This window comes from Schistocerca serialis, chromosome 4 (genome assembly GCF_023864345.2).
Source record: "Schistocerca serialis cubense isolate TAMUIC-IGC-003099 chromosome 4, iqSchSeri2.2, whole genome shotgun sequence".
Lineage (NCBI taxonomy): Eukaryota > Metazoa > Arthropoda > Insecta > Orthoptera > Acrididae > Schistocerca > Schistocerca serialis.
The window spans coordinates 891,112,745-891,135,950 of NC_064641.1; the positions used below are offsets into that span (position 1 = coordinate 891,112,745).

At 47.4% G+C, this 23,206-nt stretch overlaps 1 pseudogene; it reads right to left on the reverse strand.

Annotated features, from left to right (window-relative positions):
- Positions 1-22,781: 22,781 nt before the first annotated feature.
- Positions 22,782-22,899, reverse strand: LOC126476886 (5S ribosomal RNA; annotated as a pseudogene).
- Positions 22,900-23,206: the final 307 nt, after the last annotated feature.

Genomic DNA, 23,206 nt, shown 5'->3' on the forward strand with positions numbered 1-23,206 from the left:
TCATATTGCGCATAATAAAAGCTCATGGCCAGAGGTGTAATGTTGGCAAAGCACCAAGATGCACTTCTCAGCCATTGGCGAGAAAATCGACAGTTAAAAGAAACCGTTGCGGTGAAATACTTTTCTACGACTAATAACTTTCCACAGCGTCGTGGTGCAGCGGTAATCCGAAGGTCGCCGGATCGAATCTCGCACCATGCAATTTTTTTTTTAGTATTTGTTTTTTGTAATTCAAATGTGTATATATACACACACACACACACACACACACACACACACACACACACACACACACACATACATATATATATATATATATATATATGTATATATATATATATATATATATATATAATTCCCGGCAATCAGTTGCAACAATTATGCATATAATAAGTTGTTGAAAGTCGTTTGTCGTGGAAAAACTGGCGACTTCGAACATCATTATGTTTTCCGCAAACAAAGTTGTATTTCACAAATGTTATTAATTATCTTCATAATGTTAACCACGTATAGTTAACGGAAGACGTAGAAACGATATTCCGAAACGAATACGTATAGCGTAAGTCAAACGTTCGAATTAGAATAGAGACCCCACGAACACAAACTTGCTGTGGCAGGTATGAAATATAAACTCCGTTACTCGCTCGTTACACTTGAAGGACAGATGTTGAATGGGCCGAAACGAGCCGCCGCATAACAGCGTAGTTGCCTGCTAACTTCGAAAGAAGGTAGATGCGGTCCCTAGCGCAACTTATAACATCGTCGAAAATCAGTGCGGACGGGAGAGCTTTGGTACACCCTGTTAAACAAACAGAAAAATGGAGGCGGTACAATTGGAGAGCGATCCGCCTTCACCAACATGCATAAGCAATTCATTAATAGTTTATATATATATATATATATATATATATATATTACAAAAAACTAATAATAAAAAAAATTGCATGGCACGAGATCCGGACCGGCGACTTTCGAATTACGAACCCGAGCGCTTACCGCTGCGCCACGACGATGTAGAAAATAATTAATCGTAGAGAGTATTTCACCGCAACGGTTTCTTTTAACTGTCGATTTTCTCGACAGCGGCTGAGAAGTGCATCTTGGTGCTTTGCCACATTACACCTCTGGCCATGAGCTTTTATTATGCGCAGTATGAATCGAATCTGAATTTCACAATTGGCGGCCTCCCCTTGTTAGTTCAACCTGTTCCCGGGAGTGGCGCCGTCACAGCATGTGTTAGCTGCTATACATGACGTTCGTCAGAAGCAACGTGCTGTCATAGAATTCCTGTGCTGTGAAAACGAGACAGTGGGAAACATCCACAAGGAAAAAGGTGTATGGAGATGCTGCTGTCGATCGCAGTACAGTTAGTCGGTGGGCAAGCAGGTTAGGTGATGAAAGTGGGCACGGCAATATTGAGGATTGTCTTCGCAGCAGCAGGCCTCGTACCGCACATACTCGAGACAATGTGCAGAGAGTTAACGAATTGGTGACTACTGACAGACGCATCACAGTGAGCGAATTGTCACGCTACGTTGGAACAGGGGAAGGAAGTGTTTGCAGAATACTGAAAGTGTTGGCGTTAAAAAAGGTTTGTGCCAGGTGGCTTCCCAGGATGTTGACAGTGGCTCACAAAGGAACAAAAAAAACACTCCGCAGCGAACTTCTGGAACAATACGAGACTGGTGGAGATGAATTTCTTGGAAGAATTGTGACAGGTGATGCAACATGGCTCCATAATTTTTCACCGGAGACGAAGAGGCAATCTATGGAGTGGCATCGTGCAAATTCAGCCAAGAAAAAACAATTCAAAACCACACCTTCTGCTGGAAATGTTATGGCTACGTTGTTTTTCGATTGCGAAGGAATGTTGCTTGTGGACATCATGCCAAGTGGAACCACCATAATTTCTGACGCATATGTGACGACACTGAAGAAACATCAAGCTCGACTGAGTCGTGTTCGACCAGATCGGCAAAAGCAGGATGTTTTGCTGTTGCACGACAATGTACGGCCACATGTCAGTCTAAAAACCATGGAAGCGATCATAAAACTCGGATGGACAACACTGAAACACCCGTCTTACAGTTCTGACCTGGCTCCATGTGACTATCATCTCTTTGGGAAACTGAAAGAATCTCTACGTGGTACAAGGTTCGAAGATGATGGCTCCCTTGTGCACGCCGCCAAACAATGGCTCCAACAGGTTGGTCCAAAATTTTACCCTGCGGGTATACAGGCGCTGGTTCCAAGATGGCGTAAGGCAGTTGAGAGGATTATTCCTAAAGGATGTATCTACACACTGTAAAACTTTCAAACATGTAGAATAAAAGATGGATTAAAAGAAATAGTGCGCATTTTTTTTTTTTTTTTTTTTGGCGTGGCCGCCATAGTATAAGGGAGTGCCTCGGAAATATGAACGCACTGGTCTCAGACACTGACTTATCAGTTTAGTTCTTTAATAGCTCTTTGTATCCAGTTTCTTCAAGGTGAGGTACGGAAAACCTGCGAGGAGAACATTCTTGGTGCTCCACATTTCTGGGTAAAAGCCTTAATTGGATCGCGTTGGTGTAGTGGTTAATACACTGAAGTGTATGAGACGAGATATTGCCACGTTAATTTTGCACACCAGGAAGTCTTCGCCCCCACTGTTCCGTACCTTCGAAGGCTCCCTCAGCACACAGCACAGCTGTTAACAAACCAGATCTCTGCCTCGGCAGTCGTCGGACGAGTTCGGAGAGCCGAGTTGCGCCAGACGCTGCAACGATCTGAACGCGATGGATGGCTTTCCGCCACAATAGGTCGGCCAGAATTAACGACATCGCAGTCGCAAATGAATCGGGCTCGTAGGAACTGCGCGGCTGGTTCTACAGCCGCCATTTGGAACTAAATTTGCTCCGATAAGCGGCCATTAATTACGGCATTGTGCTCGCGCCGCGCTTTCGCCGCTGACGGACTGCGATCAGATAGGCCCAGCGCGGGATTATTGGCGGCGAACGAGGCCTGCGCCGATCCTATGCGAGATCCATGGCTAATAGCCGCTCCTTAAGGCGGCGGGCAGCCGCGCTGCTGAATGGGGCAGCGGCTCGGGGGCTGCACGGAAACCAAGAGTACTTGCTGCAAGGAGGCGCGGAGCTCTCCACAGGGGGCAGGCGGGCTCCCACTGGGCGGCAAGAAGCGCCACCACGGAGGCCTGCTGTGCCCCTGTCCAACTGGACGCGGTCCTCCACGTTTCTCTCTGTCAACATCCTTCAACACTTGCCAGCCATGTTAGCGCTGAGCAGTCTGAGGCCAGTCCAACTGGACGCGGTCCTCGACGATTCTCTCTGTCAACGTCTTTCAAAAAATGGTTCAAATGGCTCTGAGTACTATGGGACTCAACTGCTGAGGTCATTAGTCCCCTAGAACTTAGAACTAGTTAAACCTAACTAACCTAAGGACATCACAAACATCCATGCCCGAGGCAGGAGTCGAACCTGCGACCGTAGCGGTCTTGCGGTTCCAGACTGCAGCGCCTTTAACCGCACGGCCACTTCAGCCGGCCAACGTCTTTCTACAGTTGCCAGCAATGATAGCGCTGAGCAGTCTGAGGCCAGTCCAACTGGACGCGCTCCTCGACGTTTCTCTCTGTCAACGTCTTTCTACACTTGCCAGCAATGTTGGCGCTGAGCAGTCCGAGGCCAGTCCAACTGGACGCAGTCCTCGACGTTTCTCTCTGTCAACGTCTTTCTACAGTTGCCAGCAATGTTAGCGCTGAGCAGTCTGAGGCCAGTCCAACTGGATGCGCTCCTCGACGTTTCTCTCTGTCAACGTCTTTCTACACTTGCCAGCAATGTTAGCGCTGAGCAGTCCGAGGCCAGTCCAACTGGACGCAGTCCTCGACGTTTCTCTCTGTCAACGTCTTTCTACAGTTGCCAGCAATGTTAGCGCTGAGCAGTCTGAGGCCAGTCCAACTGGACGCGCTCCTCGACGTTTCTCTCTGTCAACGTCTTTCTACACTTGCCAGCAATGTTAGCGCTGAGCAGTCCGAGGCCAGTCCAACTGGACGCAGTCCTCGACGTTTCTCTCTGTCAACGTCTTTCTACAGTTGCCAGCAATGACAGCGCTGAGCAGTCTGAGGCCAGTCCAACTGGACGCAGTCCTCGACGTTTCTCTCTGTCAACGTCTTTCTACACTTGCCAGCAATGTTGGCGCTGAGCAGTCCGAGGCCAGTCCAACTGGACGCAGTCCTCGACGTTTCTCTCTGTCAACGTCTTTCTACAGTTGCCAGCAATGTTAGCGCTGAGCAGTCTGAGGCCAGTCCAACTGGATGCGCTCCTCGACGTTTCTCTCTGTCAACGTCTTTCTACACTTGCCAGCAATGTTAGCGCTGAGCAGTCCGAGGCCAGTCCAACTGGACGCAGTCCTCGACGTTTCTCTCTGCCAACGTCTTTCTACAGTTGCCAGCAATGTTAGCGCTGAGCAGTCTGAGGCCAGTCCAACTGGACGCGCTCCTCGACGTTTCTCTCTGTCAACGTCTTTCTACACTTGCCAGCAATGTTGGCGCTGAGCAGTCCGAGGCCAGTCCAACTGGACGCAGTCCTCGACGTTTCTCTCTGTCAACGTCTTTCTACAGTTGCCAGCAATGTTAGCGCTGAGCAGTCTGAGGCCAGTCCAACTGGATGCACTCCTCGACGTTTCTCTCTGTCAACGTCTTTCTACACTTGCCAGCAATGTTAGCGCTGAGCAGTCCGAGGCCAGTCCAACTGGACGCAGTCCTCGACGTTTCTCTCTGTCAACGTCTTTCTACAGTTGCCAGCAATGTTAGCGCTGAGCAGTCTGAGGCCAGTCCAACTGGACGCGCTCCTCGACGTTTCTCTCTGTCAACGTCTTTCTACACTTGCCAGCAATGTTAGCGCTGAGCAGTCCGAGGCCAGTCCAACTGGACGCAGTCCTCGACGTTTCTCTCTGTCAACGTCTTTCTACAGTTGCCAGCAATGATAGCGCTGAGCAGTCTGAGGCCAGTCCAACTGGACGCAGTCCTCGACGTTTCTCTCTGTCAACGTCTTTCTACACTTGCCAGCAATGTTGGCGCTGAGCAGTCCGAGGCCAGTCCAACTGGACGCAGTCCTCGACGTTTCTCTCTGTCAACGTCTTTCTACAGTTGCCAGCAATGTTAGCGCTGAGCAGTCTGAGGCCAGTCCAACTGGATGCGCTCCTCGACGTTTCTCTCTGTCAACGTCTTTCTACACTTGCCAGCAATGTTAGCGCTGAGCAGTCCGAGGCCAGTCCAACTGGACGCAGTCCTCGACGTTTCTCTCTGCCAACGTCTTTCTACAGTTGCCAGCAATGTTAGCGCTGAGCAGTCTGAGGCCAGTCCAACTGGACGCGCTCCTCGACGTTTCTCTCTGTCAACGTCTTTCTACACTTGCCAGCAATGTTAGCGCTGAGCAGTCCGAGGCCAGTCCAACTGGACGCAGTCCTCGACGTTTCTCTCTGTCAACGTCTTTCTACAGTTGCCAGCAATGTTAGCGCTGAGCAGTCTGAGGCCAGTCCAACTGGACGCGCTCCTCGACGTTTCTCTCTGTCAACGTCTTTCTACACTTGCCAGCAATGTTAGCGCTGAGCAGTCCGAGGCCAGTCCAACTGGACGCAGTCCTCGACGTTTCTCTCTGTCAACGTCTTTCTACAGTTGCCAGCAATGTTAGCGCTGAGCAGTCTGAGGCCAGTCCAACTGGACGCGGTCCTCGACGTTTCTCTCTGTCAACGTCTTTCTACAGTTGCCAGCAATGTTAGCGCTGAGCAGTCTGAGGCCAGTCCAACTGGACGCGCTCCTCGACGTTTCTCTCTGTCAACGTCTTTCTACACTTGCCAGCAATGTTAGCACTGAGCAGTCCGAGGCCAGTCCAACTGGACGCAGTCCTCGACGTTTCTCTCGGTCAACGTCTTTCTACAGTTGCCAGCAATGTTAGCGCTGAGCAGTCTGAGGCCAGTCCAACTGGACGCGCTCCTCGACGTTTCTCTCTGTCAACGTCTTTCTACACTTGCCAGCAATGTTAGCGCTGAGCAGTCCGAGGCCAGTCCAACTGGACGCAGTCCTCGACGTTTCTCTCTGTCAACGTCTTCCTACAGTTGCCAGCAATGTTAGCGCTGAGCAGTCTGAGGCCAGTCCAACTGGACGCGCTCCTCGACGTTTCTCTCTGTCAACGTCTTTCTACACTTGCCAGCAATGTTAGCGCTGAGCAGTCCAAGGCCAGTCCAACTGGACGCAGTCCTCGACGTTTCTCTCTGTCAACGTCTTCCTACAGTTGCCAGCAATGTTAGCGCTGAGCAGTCTGAGGCCAGTCCAACTGGACGCGGTCCTCGACGTTTCTCTCTGTCAACGTCTTTCTACAGTTGCCAGCAATGTTAGCGCTGAGCAGTCTGAGGCCAGTCCAACTGGACGCAGTCCTCGACGTTTCTCTCTGTCAACGTCTTTCTACAGTTGCCAGCAATGTTAGCGCTGAGCAGTCTGAGGCCAGTCCAACTGGACGCGCTCCTCGACGTTTCTCTCTGTCAACGTCTTTCTACACTTGCCAGCAATGTTAGCGCTGAGCAGTCCGAGGCCAGTCCAACTGGACGCAGTCCTCGACGTTTCTCTCTGTCAACGTCTTCCTACAGTTGCCAGCAATGTTAGCGCTGAGCAGTCTGAGGCCAGTCCAACTGGACGCGCTCCTCGACGTTTCTCTCTGTCAATGTCTTTCTACACTTGCCAGCAATGTTAGCGCTGAGCACGCCGAGGCCAGTCCAACTGGACGCAGTCCTCGACGTTTCTCTCTGTCAACGTCTTTCTACAGTTGCCAGCAATGTTAGCGCTGAGCAGTCTGAGGCCAGTCCAACTGGACGCGCTCCTCGACGTTTCTCTCTGTCAACGTCTTTCTATACTTGCCAACAATGTTAGCGCTGAGCAGTCCGAGGCCAGTCCAACTGGACGCAGTCCTCGACGTTTCTCTCTGTCAGTGCCTTTCTACAGTTGCCAGCAATGTTAGCGCTGAGCAGTCTGAGGCCAGTCCAACTGGACGCGCTCCTCGACGTTTCTCTCTGTCAACGTCTTTCTACACTTGCCAGCAATGTTAGCGCTGAGCAGTCCGAGGCCAGTCCAACTGGACGCAGTCCTCGACGTTTCTCTCTGTCAACGTCTTTCTACAGTTGCCAGCAATGTTAGCGCTGAGCAGTCCGAGGCCAGTCCAACTGGACGCGCTCCTCGACGTTTCTCTCTGTCAACGTCTTTCTACACTTGCCAGCAATGTTAGCGCTGAGCAGTCTGAGGCCAGTCCAACTGGACGCAGTCCTCGACGTTTCTCTCTGTCAACGTCTTTCTACACTTGCCAGCAATGTTGGCGCTGAGCAGTCCGAGGCCAGTCCAACTGGACGCAGTCCTCGACGTTTCTCTCTGTCAACGTCTTTCTACAGTTGCCAGCAATGTTAGCGCTGAGCAGTCTGAGGCCAGTCCAACTGGATGCGCTCCTCGACGTTTCTCTCTGTCAATGTCTTTCTACACTTGCCAGCAATGTTAGCGCTGAGCAGTCCGAGGCCAGTCCAACTGGACGCAGTCCTCGACGTTTCTCTCTGTCAACGTCTTTCTACAGTTGCCAGCAATGTTAGCGCTGAGCAGTCTGAGGCCAGTCCAACTGGACGCGCTCCTCGACGTTTCTCTCTGTCAACGTCTTTCTACACTTGCCAGCAATGTTAGCGCTGAGCAGTCCGAGGCCAGTCCAACTGGACGCAGTCCTCGACGTTTCTCTCTGTCAACGTCTTTCTACACTTGCCAGCAATGTTAGCGCTGAGCAGTCTGAGGCCAGTCCAACTGGACGCGCTCCTCGACGTTTCTCTCTGTCAACGTCTTTGTACACTTGCCAGCAATGTTAGCGCTGAGCAGTCTGAGGCCAGTCCAACTGGACGCAGTCCTCGACGTTTCTCTCTGTCAACGTCTTTCTACACTTGCCAGCAATGTTAGCGCTGAGCAGTCCGAGGCCAGTCCAACTGGACGCAGTCCTCGACGTTTGTCTCTGTCAACGTCTTTCTACAGTTGCCAGCAATGTTAGCGCTGAGCAGTCTGAGGCCAGTCCAACTGGACGCGCTCCTCGACGTTTCTCTCTGTCAACGTCTTTCTACACTTGCCAGCAATGTTAGCGCTGAGCAGTCCGAGGCCAGTCCAACTGGACGCAGTCCTCGACGTTTCTCTCTGTCAACGTCTTTCTACAGTTGCCAGCAGTGTTAGCGCTGAGCAGTCTGAGGCCAGTCCAACTGGACACGCTCCTCGACGTTTCTCTCTGTCAACGTCTTTCTACAGTTGCCAGCAATGTTAGCGCTGAGCAGTCTGAGGCCAGTCCAACTGGACGCGCTGCTCGACGTTTCTCTCTGTCAACGTCTTTCTACACTTGCCAGCAATGTTAGCGCTGAGCAGTCCGAGGCCAGTCCAACTGGACGCAGTCCTCGACGTTTCTCTCTGTCAACGTCTTTCTACAGTTGCCAGCAATGTTAGCGCTGAGCAGTCCGAGGCCAATCCAACTGGACGCACTCCTCGACGTTTCTCTCTGTCAACGTCTTTCTACACTTGCCAGCAATGTTAGCGCTGAGCAGTCCGAGGCCAGTCCAACTGGACGCAGTCCTCGACGTTTCTCTCTGTCAACGTCTTTCTACAGTTGCCAGCAATGTTAGCGCTGAGCAGTCCGAGGCCAGTCCAACTGGACGCGCTCCTCGACGTTTCTCTCTGTCAACGTCTTTCTACACTTGCCAGCAATGTTAGCGCTGAGCAGTCCGAGGCCAGTCCAACTGGACGCAGTCCTCGACGTTTCTCTCTGTCAACGTCTTTCTACAGTTGCCAGCAATGTTAGCGCTGAGCAGTCTGAGGCCAGTCCAACTGGACGCGCTCCTCGACGTTTCTCTCTGTCAACGTCTTTCTACACTTGCCAGCAATGTTAGCGCTGAGCAGTCTGAGGCCAGTCCAACTGGACGCAGTCCTCGACGTTTCTCGCTGTCAACGTCTTTCTACACTTGCCAGCAATGTTAGCGCTGAGCAGTCCGAGGCCAGTCCAACTGGACGCAGTCCTCGACGTTTCTCTCTGTCAACGTCTTTCTACAGTTGCCAGCAATGTTAGCGCTGAGCAGTCTGGGGCCAGTCCAACTGGACGCGCTCCTCGACGTTTCTCTCTGTCAACGTCTTTCTACACTTGCCAGCAATGTTAGCGCTGAGCAGTCCGAGGCCAGTCCAACTGGACGCAGTCCTCGACGTTTCTCTCTGTCAACGTCTTTCTACAGTTGCCAGCAATGTTAGCGCTGAGCAGTCTGAGGCCAGTCCAACTGGACGCGCTCCTCGACGTTTCTCTCTGTCAACGTCTTTCTACACTTGCCAGCAATGTTAGCGCTGAGCAGTCTGAGGCCAGTCCAACTGGACGCGCTCCTCGACGTTTCTCTCTGTCAACGTCTTTCTACAGTTGCCAGCAATGTTAGCGCTGAGCAGTCTGAGGCCAGTCCAACTGGACGCAGTCCTCGACGTTTCTCTCTGTCAACGTCTTTCTACACTTGCCAGCAATGTTAGCGCTGAGCAGTCCGAGGCCAGTCCAACTGGACGCAGTCCTCGACGTTTCTCTCTGTCAACGTCTTTCTATACTTGCCAGCAATGTTAGCGCTGAGCAGTCTGAGGCCAGTCCAACTGGACGCGCTCCTCGACGTTTCTCTCTGTCAACGTCTTTCTACACTTGCCAGCAATGTTAGCGCTGAGCAGTCCGAGGCCAGTCCAACTGGACGCAGTCCTCGACGTTTCTCTCTGTCAACGTCTTTCTACAGTTGCCAGCAATGTTAGCGCTGAGCAGTCTGAGGCCAGTCCAACTGGACGCAGTCCTCGACGTTTCTCTCTGTCAACGTCTTTCTACACTTGCCAGCAATGTTAGCGCTGAGCAGTCTGAGGCCAGTCCAACTGGACGCAGTCCTCGACGTTTCTCTCTGTCAACGTCTTTCTACACTTGCCAGCAATGTTAGCGCTGAGCAGTCCGAGGCCAGTCCAACTGGACGCAGTCCTCGACGTTTCTCTCTGTCAACGTCTTTCTACAGTTGCCTGCAATGTTAGCGATGAGCAGTCTGAGGCCAGTCCAACTGCACGCGCTCCTCGACGTTTCTCTCTGTCAACGTCTTTCTACACTTGCCAGCAATGTTAGCGCTGAGCAGTCTGAGGCCAGTCCAACTGGACGCAGTCCTCGACGTTTCTCTCTGTCAACGTCTTTCTACACTTGCCAGCAATGTTAGCGCTGAGCAGTCCGAGGCCAGTCCAACTGGACGCAGTCCTCGACGTTTCTCTCTGTCAACGTCTTTCTACAGTTGCCAGCAATGTTAGCGCTGAGCAGTCTGAGGCCAGTCCAACTGGACGCGCTCCTCGACGTTTCTCTCTGTCAACGTCTTTCTACACTTGCCAGCAATGTTAGCGCTGAGCAGTCCGAGGCCAGTCCAACTGGACGCAGTCCTCGACGTTTCTCTCTGTCAACGTCTTTCTACAGTTGCCAGCAATGTTAGCGCTGAGCAGTCTGAGGCCAGTCCAACTGGACGCGCTCCTCGACGTTTCTCTCTGTCAACGTCTTTCTATACTTGCCAGCAATGTTAGCGCTGAGCAGTCCGAGGCCAGTCCAACTGGACGCAGTCCTCGACGTTTCTCTCTGTCAACGTCTTTCTACAGTTGCCAGCAATGTTAGCGCTGAGCAGTCTGAGGCCAGTCCAACTGGACGCGCTCCTCGACGTTTCTCTCTGTCAACGTCTTTCTATACTTGCCAGCAATGTTAGCGCTGAGCAGTCCGAGGCCAGTCCAACTGGACGCAGTCCTCGACGTTTCTCTCTGTCAACGTCTTTCTACAGTTGCCAGCAATGTTAGCGCTGAGCAGTCTGAGGCCAGTCCAACTGGACGCGCTCCTCGACGTTTCTCTCTGTCAACGTCTTTCTACACTTGCCAGCAATGTTAGCGCTGAGCAGTCCGAGGCCAGTCCAACTGGACGCAGTCCTCGACGTTTCTCTCTGTCAACGTCTTTCTACAGTTGCCAGCAATGTTAGCGCTGAGCAGTCTGAGGCCAGTCCAACTGGACGCGCTCCTCGACGTTTCTCTCTGTCAACGTCTTTCTACACTTGCCAGCAATGTTAGCGCTGAGCAGTCCGAGGCCAGTCCAACTGGACGCAGTCCTCGACGTTTCTCTCTGTCAACGTCTTTCTACAGTTGCCAGCAATGTTAGCGCTGAGCAGTCTGAGGCCAGTCCAACTGGACGCGCTCCTCGACGTTTCTCTCTGTCAACGCCTTTCTATACTTGCCAGCAATGTTAGCGCTGAGCAGTCCGAGGCCAGTCCAACTGGACGCAGTCCTCGACGTTTCTCTCTGTCAACGTCTTTCTACAGTTGCCAGCAATGTTAGCGCTGAGCAGTCTGAGGCCAGTCCAACTGGACGCGCTCCTCGACGTTTCTCTCTGTCAACGTCTTTCTATACTTGCCAGCAATGTTAGCGCTGAGCAGTCCGAGGCCAGTCCAACTGGACGCAGTCCTCGACGTTTCTCTCTGTCAACGTCTTTCTACAGTTGCCAGCAATGTTAGCGCTGAGCAGTCTGAGGCCAGTCCAACTGGACGCGCTCCTCGACGTTTCTCTCTGTCAACGTCTTTCTACACTTGCCAGCAATGTTAGCGCTGAGCAGTCCGAGGCCAGTCCAACTGGACGCAGTCCTCGACGTTTCTCTCTGTCAACGTCTTTCTACAGTTGCCAGCAATGTTAGCGCTGAGCAGTCCGAGGCCAGTCCAACTGGACGCGCTCCTCGACGTTTCTCTCTGTCAACGTCTTTCTATACTTGCCAGCAATGTTAGCGCTGAGGTCTGAGGCCAGACGATTGCACAGGCCGCCATGCTTTTCCTGCTATCTGCCCCATACAATTTGTAATTCCCACACTATGCGTGTTGGTTGGTTGGTTGGTTTGGGGAAGGAGACCAGACAGCGTGGTCATCGGTCTCATCGGAATAGGGAAGGATGGGGAAGGAAATCGGCCACGCCCTTTCAGAGGAACCATCCCGGCATTTGCCTGGAGTGATTTAGGGAAATCACGGAAAACCTAAATCAGGATGGCCGGACGCGGGATTGAACCGTCGTCGTCCTTCCGAATGCGAGCACTATGCGTGTCTGTATGAAATTCAGCCCTAATTTGCCTCCCACTCCATAAAAAGTCTGTGTATTACCAAAACGCTGTAGCCGCAAGCTGTTATAAAAATTAAACTCGTAAGCTAACCTTTGAGTAAACAGAACCTAATTTGAATTGAACTGTAACTGGTCTGTAAACAACGTGTCTTTGTATTAAATGCACAACTGAAGTAAAACAAATATCTGACCCTAATCAAAATTTCCACTTACCTCGCGTCTTTACAACATTGTTGCAGGTTTTTCGAAAGCACAACAGGAAAGAGCATGCAGGCAGCGGCTAAGCTACGTTTCTATTCTTTTTTCTAAAAAAATAATATTTCCAAACAGTATTTAAACTGTTGCATACAATGTGGTGGAATGTGATATGCGTAATGATAAGACTTCTTTAAACAGTGGGATGGGGAGATTAGCTATTCCTATGAAATGATATTGCAAGACAAAAATTTTAGAATGAAGTAGAGGTAGGGGTGTAAATGTGGAAGCGTGTAGGTAATGTGGAAACGTCTGCCCGCATCTCGTGGTCGTGCGGTAGCATTCTCGCTTCCCACGCCCGGGTTCCCGGGTTCGATTACCGGCGGGGTCAGAGATTTTCTCTGCCTCGTGATGGCTGGGTGTTGTGTGCTGTCCTTAGGTTAGTTAGGTTTAATTAGTTCTAAGTTCTAGTGGACTGATGACCATAGATGTTAAGTCCCATAGTGCTCAGAGCCATTTGAACCATTTGTGGAAACGTCTAGTATCTGGCGTGCAGAGTGTTGCACTCTAGTGCGGCAGCCAGAAATAGTTGCAATAGTTCCTATTTGTCACGGTAGAGGGTTAGCAGTCAGTTGAGCAACAGACGCCATGACAGTGATGCAATTTCCGTTCGCGGATTTTCTAAACCTTTTTCGAGGTAAGTCGTGGTATTATATTTATCTACATACTTTGTAGTTATCTTTCTTTACGTCTTATAGCTTATAAAGGGAGATGCATAGAAGGTTTTAGCAGTCCTTTGTCAACCTTAAATGGATAGTTGCTTAATGTAATCTACCGAAATTTAAAATGGCCATTGCGCAGGTAATGTGGAAGCATACATACGATGGCATTGTGGAAACGTTTCCACAATACCAACATCTAATACATTACTTCTAATACGTTTTGCGTCCGTTTCTAGATGCCACGAAAGCTAACTGATCAGAAACCATTAAAACATGATTAACGCTATAATAGCCATTATGGAAAAGCAGATGGGGTTAAGAAGAGCAGTAAAAGCTTACAGTGTACCTCAGACGACACTTCAAAGGTATGTGCATAGTGACATGTCTCCTGAAGAATGTGTTTCTTTGCGACTTGGGCGTTAGCCTGTACTGCCTGATGCTATTGAGGAACAGTTGGTACAGTATCTCGTTGAAATGGATAATCGCTTCTATGGCCTAACTAGATTAGATGTCAAGAGAATGGCACATCAGCTAGCGGAAAGAAATAATATGAATCATCCTTTTACTTCAAATACTGCAGGTAAAGCTTTTCTTTGACGACACAGAAATAAACTCACAATGCACAAACCTATGGGGACCTCATTCTCTAGAGCAAACGGGTTCAACAAAAGAGCTGTAGGCAAGTTTTTTGACATTTTGCCAGCTCAGTACAGTAAACACTCCTATAGTGCTGATCGTGTGTACAATGTGCACGAGACTGGGCTCTCTGTCATCCAGAGCAGAACACCACAAGTAATTGGACTGAAAGGTAAACGTCAAGCAGGTGCCCTCACGTCAGCAGAGCGAGGATCCCTGGTGCCTGTCATATGCTGCGTGAGTGCTGGTGGTACTTTCATATCACCAATGATGATCTTCCCCAGGAGGAACTGGACTGATACTCTACTGAAAGGAGCACCACCTGGAACAATTGGTAAATGCCATCCTTCAGACTGGATTCAAACTAAGCTTTTCTCAGAGTGGTTTGACCACTTCATTTCTGAGGCACATACCTCAAAAGAATCTCCTGTGTTGTTAATTCTTTATGGACATAACAGTCATGCCAGAAACCTTCAAGTTATAGAACGTGCAATCGTCAGCATCCCGCCTCACACAAAACTTCGCCACTTGATAAGACCTTTAAGGGCACTCAAAAAACCTATTTGCTGAGTATGTTCGCTAATGGTTGCGGCACAGCAGCCGGCCCTTAGGACCATATGACATGTCTGCGTTGTTTGGGAAAGCCTACCTAAAGTGCCAGACTGGCTCTATTGCTGCAAAGGGATTTTTGGAGACTGTTTTTGCAGAAATCGACTTTATAGCTGCCACGTCGGCTTTAGTTGAGGCCAGAAGTCTGAGAGAGTCCAGTATCTCCAGGTGGAAGTAATGACCTCAAACAAGAAGATACTCAGAACGCATTCAGACCTGAGACAACAGACAGTCCAAGTGAAGATGGTCAAAGAGAAAGCAAAAGGTCAACATTGTTGTCAAATACCTCATCAAACACGTGTGTGTCTCCACAAGATATCATGCCAATACCTCCCCTAAAGAGAAAGGTTTCCAACAGAGGTTGTTGTCAAATACCTCATCAAACACGTGTGTTTCTCCACAAGATATCATGCCAATACCTCCTCTAAAGAGGATGGTTTCCAACAGAGGTTGTAAGTCAGGTTCATCAGCTGTTTTGACATCTTCGCCATATAAAACTCGCCTTGAAGACTCCTTACTGAAGGGTAAACAGAAGCTTCCTAAGGCACCTGCCAAAAGCAAGAAAAACCATGCAAAAAACGGCTTAAGTCATCGGAGGGTTCAGATGAAGAGCCCAGTGCACCAACTGTCTCTTCAGGCGAGTCAGATTTGAATATCCCAGTTGGGGAAGAAACCCCTACTGAAGAAGATGCCATTTCTATTTTTGTGGAGGCTCATTTTCCAAAGACGTTCTGGGAGAATTGTGGATTAAGTATGTAGTGTGTGAGAAGTGGAGTCACCCATCGTGTGCTGGAAATGAAGGAGATATTTACATATGCAATTTTTACAAGTGAACTTCGCTTATGAAGCATTTTTCTATTACAGTTGCGTTTAAAAATAGTTCTGTGTAATTTAAATTTAATATAAAATAAAACAGTGTCTAACATTTTTAATAGTTTTCGTTTGAAGTAGTCAGTTTCCCACGATTTTAAGGCGTTCCCACATTACCCGCACTTCTTGAAAAATTAACGAGTTGTTGTGCAAGCAGAAAATGTTTTTTGAATTTTTAATATATTTAGTTTTTGTGTTTAATAATATTACATTCACTGCTAAAACATTATGAATTAGCTTTGGCTAATTTTTGAAGGTGAAAGAGAAGTAAACATTTCTTTTATACAGCAAAAACAAACTGGGTTTCCACATTTATACCCCTACCTCCACGTATAAAAAAAAAAAAAAGAAAAAGAAACTGTAGAACTGGGCTTGATCTTCTTACATAATACTGGTCTGAACAATACTATGCTTGACAAGCTGAATAATGATTTAAAAGGGGTATAACGTTAACCGAGAATTTCTATGAAAACCAAACAGGTTAATAAGTTGATATGTTAATGCGTGACTCAGGGAACAAGGATGATCTTTCTCTCAGCTGTGAACAAGTGAACAAAGTTAACTAGCTTACAATAATCATTCCGACAAACTAGCTGCGCAGTGCTGCAGTTTTACCTCAATTTTTTTCCCTTAAAAAGATCTTCAAACTTTATATTATTTTCGGCTTTCAATATATACATCATATTCACCCTTGCTGTCCTTTACAATAAATCTCTCTTCATCTAACAATCACAAGTCAAGACAGCACTAGTGAATATATCCATCACCTACCACACTTCAACTAAGAATATATCAGACTGGGCAGGGACAAACACTGTGCCACAACAAGACCAGAGATTGTTTCACAGTAATATAACTAGCTCTCTCTGCCGAGCACATCGATAACTTCCAAAAATCAAAATGACATGCCCACCTTAAAAACTGCCTAATTACCACTACTGTTACGAGGGCTGTTCAATAGGTAAACCAACACTTTTTTTTCTGAAAACAAGTTGGTTTTATTTAGCACTCCAATACACCATATTATTTCCTCCTTTGGCTACCGAATCTTATTTTTATACAGCATCTCCGTTCAGTGAGACGGCCTTACGCCTCTTACAGTATGCCCACATGGTACCTCTCTACTAATCGACGTCTGAGCCAACGTTCTGCTGCATAAGTAACCTCCCCGTCAGTCACGCACTGCTTCCCACGGAGTGCATCCTTCATTGAGCCAAAGAGATGGAAGTGGGAAGGTGCGAGATCTGTAGGTTCGATGAGGAAGAACAGTCCAATGAAGTTTTGTCAGCTCCTTTGGTTCTCATGGATAAGGAGACGATCGATCGCATCCGTCGATCATAAGAGTGTCCGCTCATTCCACCACGGCAGGAGTTACAACTGTGTGCAACGGGCCGGCATGCTATAGGTCAGACAGGTTCTCGCGACTTTGTTGTGTTGATGGCAGACGCCTCGCCCAACGATTCACCGTGCTTTTGTTCTGTGCCATGTCTCTGTAGTCGTTCTACAAGAGCCTCTGACTACCTGTAATGATCTGGTTTCCCCCCTAAAGAAACTCAATGACAGCTCTCTGCTTGGAATGTATCTCCGTTACAGACGCAAATTTTACGTATTGCGTCTCCACCTATTAGACCTTCATGAAACTGTAGAGGTTAAAGCGGGAATGTTCCGGCGATGCGCCATAACTAATTTCGCAATTTTTTTCAACCGAAATTGACCGAGAAAAAATGTGTTACGTTACTTATTGAACGCCTTTCGTATCACACTATCTACAAAACTTCCACACCTCTTCAAACAACTAATTTTTGTGCCTATCATGCATCTCCCGTAAACTCAAGTCTCAGAGTCCTTAGTCTCAGCTGGCTACTGCACTTATATCAACATTTTCCACTTTCCCACTTACCCTACCCTACAGCCATACTCCGATTGTCAGCTTGCGGTAGTGGAGAGCTGGCTAAAATCGTGTACGCTGGTCAAACCGGATTCCCCCCCCCCCCCCCTCCCAAGATCTCTGTCACTCGTGCTGACTCTCACAACTACAAGCAGTTGCCATTTCGAGGAGTTGTAGAAAATCGTCCTTAGGGGATGGTTATTCCTTTACTTTCTACACCTTTTTCACGTTTTTGGTGAAATCATCTCCGACGTTAGCAATTCTTGGACCACTGTTTTGAAGAGAAATATTACCAGAAGAAAGAGGTAAGCAGTTAATTGGATTAAACATGTTTTTCATTGTTTGTGTGAGGAAAATAATGCTAATACTAGCTTTCAGACGCTATTCTTGTTCAATGTTGTTGCTGTGTGGCGAAAGTGGGCACACTTTAAAGATATATAGGGAACTACAAGGCGGAGCAACACAAGAGGATGTATCAGTTACTGACTGTGAGACATTTTAGGATGAAGTCCCTCAAACCAATGTCATCCACCACAAATCTTCTCAATCTTCTACAACAGAAACATTTTCAGAACCACAAGATGAATTGGTTGCTGTTCCTGAGACTTTGGAAATGACACCGGATGGATTGCTGCGATCGCTCGACCTTCTGGTTCGCCGTCGTCATTCTCTGTGCCATGGAAGCCTCTAATGCCTCCTCGACGCGTTGACTGGGGAAAGTGCAAGGAAAATGACCAGTAGGGAAACGGGAAAAACAGTAACACTGACTTCCTCTCTGCCTAAAAATTGTTTGGAGAGCATCCTGGCATATGACGGGAGCGTTTCAGGGGAATTACGAAAAAGAAAAATCTGGTTGTTCGGACGCGGATTTGAACCGTCGTCCTCCCGGACGTATGAGTGCAGTGTAATGACCACTGCGTCACCTCGCACGGCGACTATAAACAAGTTGGTGAACACGGCGGGAATAATCTCTCTGTCATCACAAATAAATTGCAGCAAGTGTAAAGATTTAAGCAGAGTTACTGTACGATTACCGTAATTTCTATCCTGCAGCTTGGCCAAATAAGAGGCAATAACCATTCACCGTTCGATGTCATTCCGAGGTACACAGTTTTTGTACCGGAGTTTCAGTGCGTCGGGTTTGTATTAAGTGTTCATCTGAAACAGCCATCCAGCTTTACTGGCATCGTGCATGTAGCCGAGGGAGCTCTGAAGCACGTGCATTGCTACTGTCGGTTTGATTACTTGCAATTTCGAAAACGGCAGTCGGCCACAGAGTTACGTGCTAACAGCAAGCGTGAGTCGATTGGTTCTCGACGTCCGTGTCAACATGCAATTCAGACATCTCAGAGTGCAAATTACACTGGATTGACTCATTAACTTACAATATTGTTTTTACACTTGTGATGAAGAGCCGGCCGGTGTGGCCGAGCGGTTCTAGGCACTTCAGTCTGGAACCGCGCGACCGCTACGGTCGCAGGTTAAAATCCTGCCTCGGGCATGGATGTGTGTGATGTCCTTAGGTTAGTTAGGTTTAAGTAGTTCTAAGTTCTAGCGGACTGATGACCTCAGATGTTAAGTCCCATAGTGCTCAGAGCCATTTGAACCATTTTTGATGAAGACATGCCGGTGTGACCCGGTTTGAATGTTCCGTTAACCAGAACTCTGCGACTTGCTGAAAGAAGAGAATATCAAATCAAACACTTTTAGCCGTCTAAACTTCCAAATTGTTTTTTTATTGGGGTAACAATTTCGGCTGTATATTACGCCATCTTCAGGTACCCTGGCCGTCGTGTATTTTGACTGGACCAAAGATGGGAATATTCCCACACGTCCGTTATGGAGCCTGATAATGGCGTAATATATCGCCGAAACTGGTAGCCCAACGAAATAACAATTCGGAAATTCAGACGGCTGAAAGTTGCTTGTTTCGCCATTCTGTACCGAACAGCCGAGTTTGCGGAACCACCTGTGAAAAGATGGACATACGGAGAGTCCTGAAAGAAATTTTCAGCAATAGACAAGATGTTCTTGGTCCGGAACAAACAAAGACATCGCCAAAGCGCATGTTCAGATCTATTTCAGGTTCTCCCGACGTTCGCCGAAGTGTTGTTTGTTTACTAGACATCCTTGATATATGCGGTTACTACAAAAAAATGCTATGCACTGTACCAGAATAATGACTGCAATACGTAAATTAGTAGAAGAGAGGGTGATAGACGTTATATGTATTCAGAAAGCACGGTAAGATCCACAGTGACCAGTTAACGTAAAGACATTTGTAGGTAATCTAAATGCAAAAGCAGCGATAATATTTCTAGAAATTTGATCAAGTAACGGTAATATCCCGACTTTGTGACACACACGCAGGATCAGTAAATTTCAACTCCTCAAAATTAACGCAAACAAACATTTGCAAATGGCTCTGAGCACTATGGGACTTAACATCTATGGTCATCAGTCCCCTAGAACTTAGAACTACTTAAACCTAACTAACCTAAGGACAACACACAACACCCAGTCATCACGAGGCAGAGAAAACAAACATTTACATCCAGTATTAACACAACATTCAACCATACATAGACAGTGAGATTTTGTCGTATGATGACATGGTTGGAGATCGTGTCTGTTATCTGAAGACAAATGTTGATGGTGTTGAGACAGCAACCAGGCTCAAATTTGTTTTAACTTCCTTTATTCCAAAGGTACGGTTACCTGTTTCCAATCATTACGACTCATCATCAGACGGGTTTCATGCTTTCATTACAACGTCTGCTGCGTTTTTTACTGATTAGTTATCCTAATATATAAACAATACGTAATTATAACACAGGGATAGGCTGAAAATGCGGCATATTATTCACAATATAACATTACCCCCCTTGTATGACCAAATATCCAACACAGTTTCAGATTCTGTTAATAACCTAGCTTGAAGTTACGTAACTCAAAGATCTAAAATTATACATTTGGCGGCCACGTTACAAGGAAAACTAGGGCCAAAACATGAAAACATTTACTTTCTTATATTTTGGAAAGGATTCAATGAAAATGTAAGAATAATTAATGATACTATGAATTTCTTTTATTGTATTTATTAAAGTAGCTACGGCCCACAACTGGGAGGCAATTCGTTTGGTAATACTTTATCGATCGCTAAAAGAAGTAATGTTTTCTTTCCAGAAAATATTATTTAGGAACTATAATGGACTTGGTAAAATAGAAATGATTGCAGGTTCTAACGGATATGATAACTAAATTACAGTCGAGCAGAAAACGGAGCTTAAAAAATCGCGAACCAAACGAGAAGCCTCCCTATTTAGCTAATTCACTTTGATCAAAACTAAATACCCTTCTTGTATGACTTTCCGTGAAGGCAGTCGTAATAAGTTGGAGTCTATACCCAAGAAAATATTTTTAAATTTTTTAATGTAAAACGGTTAACACAGAATTCACATTATCGTTACAGCAATAATAACGGCAACAACAGTCGCAACAGTAAGGAGATAAGAGATTTTTTTCCACCTCTATGCACGGAAATATAATCTGCTTATAACAGGAACTTTGTACAGAGTTTTTGTCTTGTTACTCACTATAGATTACACACATTTCAACAATTCACAGATATATATATTGGCCACGACATCTTGGTAGATGATTGTTGCAGTGTCTGTGTGTTTATGGGTTGCATTTTTTCATATGACTTGTCAAGCCAATGGCAGCACGGCATCTCTTGCCGCAATTGTCACAAGTGTATCTGGCTGCTGAGGCAGGAGCAGTGGTAGCATTGCGAAGCTTTTTCTGCCTTAATCTGTCTAACAAGCCTTCATCATGCTTCGACATTGCAGATGAAATATCATAACGCAACTCTGGTCTCATGCAAGCCCTTGCCTCCCATTCCTTTGTGTCGATTCCAAAGCTCTCCATATCTCGTTTACAGGAGTCCTTGAACCTCAAAACAGGACATCCTACAGGTCTTTTGGCTACAGAGGTCTCTCCAAGCATCACCTCACGTGGTAATCTGTCAGGATCCATACGTGGACGTGTCCCAGCCAGCGGAGTCGTCTCTGCTTCAAGATAGCTGAAATACCGTTGCAGTTAGTTTTAGATAGCCCTGCTTCGTTGGTCACTCGGTCCATCCACGTTACTCCGAGGATGGATCTCAGGCACCGCATTTGGAAAACATTAAGGCGACGTTCTTGTTTGGCATAGGTAGTCCATGTTTCCGATGCGCACAAAAGATACTAGCACAAGTAAAAGTAAATGTTATTTTATTAATTTGTGTTACATGCGGTCGTAAGGTATATTCTTCGTGGAACAAGGGGATGATCTTCTTTTCAGTCCAGTTGTGACATCTCACCAGGGTTCGCCACTTGTAACAGCGATGGACGCTTAAGCAAAATCAGCACCGTGGCACGCTCGTGTGATAGATGAACATTCTATACAAAAGCAAAACGCAGTGGATGAACTTCGCCCCCATGACGTGAACCGCGGTGGCTGTCCAGCCACATATGAAAACACTGCTGGTGCCGCAACCAATACTGACATCACCTTGGCAAATCAGTCTGCAGCTAACAAAATCGACTCTCTGAGAGTCTTTCAGCATTATCTAAGGGGCAGTCAAATGAAAACGAGGCAGATGGAAAAATGTAAGTAAACTGTTTCTAATTTCAAAAGTAATCAACTTAACTGTTAATACATTTTTAATCCATTGTGAAACAAAACGCTGAATGCTTTCATGGAAAAATGTTTGCCTTTGCCTTCGGAAGCATGACTGTACCCAGGCGTGCAGCTCTGCGTCCGAAGAAAACCAACGGCCACAACTGTCTTTCTTCAGGACTTCAAAAATATGGTAATCACATGGGGACAGATCGGGATTGTATGGAGGATGTGTAAGGACTTCCCAGCGAAACTCTTGGAGCGTAGTCGGAGCAACCTTGCAATATGTGGACGGGCCAGAGGACAGATGGCCGAGATCATCCATTTGCTTCGGATGAAGAAGTGCACGTCTCAGTACGATGTGATTCCACATTCAAGTGAAAACATTATTCCATGAAGGTATTCACCGTCTTGTCTCACAATGGAATAAATTTATTAACAATGATAGCGATTAATTTTAAAGTAATAATCAGTTTACTTACTTTTTTCCATCTGTTACGTTTTAATTTGGTTGCTCCTCATACCAGAAGCGACCACAATGCGATTACGATAGAGTTGCTGTATCATGCTTTACAACAAGGGAATATGGGACGCCGGCCGCGGTGGTCTAGCGGTTCTAGGCGCGCAGTCCGGAACAGCGCGACTGCTACGGTCGCAGGTTCGAATCCTGCCTCGGGCATGGATGTGTGTGATGTCATTAGGTTAGTTAGGTTTAAGTAGGTCTAAGTTCTAGGGGACTGATGACCACAGATGTTAAGTCCCATAGTGCTCAGAGCCATTTGAACCATTTGAATATGGGACAGAAACACTATCATATTAGCACAAGCACTCCGTCTTCAGTCCACAAGTGGCCCATCGGCACCATCTGACCGCCATGTCATCCTCAGTTGATGATGCGGATAGGAGGGGCGTGTGATCAGCACACCGCTCTCCCGGTCGTTATGATGGCTTTGTTTGACCGGAGCCGGTACTATTCGGTCGAGTAGCTCCTCAATTGACATCACGAGGCTGAGTGCACGCCCAAAAATGGCAACAGCGCATGGCGGCCTGGGTGGTCACCCATTCAAGTGCCGGCCACGCCCGACAGCGCTTAACGTCGGTGGTCTCACGGGAACCGGTGTATCCACTGCGGCAAGGCCGTTGCCACAATCGTCTTAGATATAATTTTAAAAAGGCTAACTGGGGAAAACTAAGTGCAGAAAGTAACCTTGCTGACCGCAACGTAGACTACATGGCACGGACGCTTACCAACTTTCCTACAAAACGCCAAAATGTTACCGTTCCAACACAGAAAACTGTTAGACACTATGGTACACCTTGTAGCGCAGAGCTTAAAAATCTGAAACAAGGTATACAGCAATTGCTCAGATGTTATCAAATAGCTTTAGGACACGAGGAGAGGCTGGCCAATCGTTATAGAAAGATGTCATAGGTACCACTGGCAGCATTTGC